Source organism: Cebus imitator, unplaced genomic scaffold, assembly GCF_001604975.1.
Source record: "Cebus imitator isolate Cc_AM_T3 unplaced genomic scaffold, Cebus_imitator-1.0 Scaffold52, whole genome shotgun sequence".
NCBI classification, from domain to species: domain Eukaryota; kingdom Metazoa; phylum Chordata; class Mammalia; order Primates; family Cebidae; genus Cebus; species Cebus imitator.
The window spans coordinates 910,516-912,856 of record NW_016107367.1 but is presented as its reverse complement, the minus strand read 5'-3'; positions in this window follow the sequence as shown (position 1 = coordinate 912,856).

Sequence of the window (2,341 nt, the reverse complement as noted above, 5' to 3'; positions counted from 1 at the left end):
CACCTCACCACACCACACACCACACCTCACCTCACCACACCTCGCTGCCCACACATACTTCAGAGAGCACACTTCAGCTGAAACAATAAAGGCCAATGGGTGCAGATGGGACCTGGACGTGGGCAGGTGTGTCCCAGGCACGGTCGGCCTGGGGGGGGCGTCGGGTGGGAGGCTGAGCCAGGGCCGCTCACTTGGGACTGTCATAGGAGTGGTAACTGACGCTGCTGGCAGACATGCTACAGCCAGATGCATCCTCAGAGGATGAGTCTACTATGATTGCCTTTTTTGTTTGTTGTATTACAAACCTGCATAAAATACCTCATTTCAAATCAAATCTTACAAATTTAAAAGAGATATGTATTTTCCGAAAACAGTGGAAGGCCTTTTGTTCCTTCCCGGGTGTACCCTGAACCTGCACTGTCCTGGCCTGCAGCTTCAGAGGGGCAGCATCCCCAGCACAGACTTGACTGGCAGGACGGTCATGGGACCTGCCAGCTGGCTCTGAGTGGCAGCCCACGTCTGCAGGGTATGGATTGACACACAACAGGTTGAAACCAGTGCCTCTATGGACGGCTCTTGCGGCCCCTTCAGACAAGGGGCAGTGCCCACCCTGCCCACTGGCATCTGCGAGAGGACAAGGCCACCCTGCCACACATCCCACCCTGAGACCACCTCCTGCCCCTCCCAGAAGCAGCTTCAGGACAGGATGCCAGGCTAGCTGCTTTTATTAGCCTGCCTCTGGCCCGGGCCCAGTCCTCAGTGTCAGGGAGCCCCAGGCCACAGGTGGAGAGTGATAAAATATGTTCTCTGACAGCACCCAGCCAGCCACAAAGCTGCAGGTTTCCCAGGTCCAAATGAGGACAAGATGCCGAAATCCCAGATCTTACTTCACACTTCCCTTTTCTAGGACCTTTTGTAAAAGTTGGTGGCAGCAGAGGCAGCCCCGGGCTGGGCTGCTCCTCTCTGTGTCTGTCGTGCCTTGCCTGGCGCCTCATGGATGGCAACGCTCTCCTCACCCACGGGACTGTAGTGCAATTAAACTCACGTCTAGGTGATGCTTTTAAACTCCTTGTAGGTTCGTGCTTTGTACAGTTTTCTTTCTGGTTTTAATTTTTAGTTGTGATTTGAGACAGTGCAATAAACTAGACTTTTTCCAAACCTGGCCGAGTGTGGTGCCCGAGCTGTGAGAAGTGCCCTCAGCCAACACTCACGAGGGCAGTGCAGGGGAGAACCTGCCAACCCAGCCGCACCGCAGGGAGAGTGCGTCAGCAGACCTGACCTGGCCTGTCTGGTGCTGAAATACACACCAGTTTGCCCAGGCGGCTTTTAAGGGGGAATGGCCACTCCAGAGCTGGCTGCACCCCATGGTAGCCTCTGGGAGGACGCTGTGGGGTGAGGCCGAGGGCTGCCTTCTAATGGAGCTGTGGGCAGGCGTTGGAGGGGTTCAAGCCCCTGGTTCTACATTTCCAGCCAGCAAATGAAACCATAGTGCAGAAGTGCCCCGCTGAAAACTGGCACATGCAAAAGCTGACACCCAGAACAGCGCAGGACACACCGTGCACCAGGAAGTGACCTCAGCAAGAACCTCGGGCCGTGTGAAGAGCGGCAAAGCTTTCCCGAAGGCATAAAAGGAAATTTGAATAAAGGGAGATGTGTTCCACATTCCTGGATCGGAAACTACACACATTATGCAAAGACCTCCTTCTCTCCAAAGGAATTCACATGTTGACCTGGATTTCAGTTCACATCCCCACTGGGATTGAAACAATAATGGAATAATGTTAGTGCCCACAAATGCCCATGACTATGCCCAGTGTGCTTCTCACCAGAACCCTGCAAGGTGAATACCATTAGCCCCATGAGACTCAGAGAGGTTAAGTAACTTGTTCAAGGTCACACAGCATTGAGACTGGAATGCAACTCTGTAGAACTGCAGACCTGTGCTGTTTGATGCCTCCTCGCTGTCCCCCAGTCCTGGGAAGACAGAATGGTGAAAACTGCTAAGTGATGACAGGTTGTACCCCAGCAGGCGTTGCCCTATCAAGTATGGCATGGCCCGGACCCTCGGAGGGCCAGGCAGCCTAGTGGGGCCCACAGGGAGGGAACAGAATGGAGGGGGCATCTCGGATGCGTTTAAGGAGGGGCAGTTCACAACTAATGTGGCCCCTCCTTCCTTCTCTGGGCAAAATAATATTAAATGGATGAAAGGATCTAAAACTAAGGGGAAATGCTGCTGGGTGCAGAGATGTGCAGTTGTAGTCCCAGCTGCTTGGGAGGCCAAGGCAGGAGGATTGCTGGAGCCCAGGAGTTTGAGGCTGCAGTGAACTATGATCACACCACT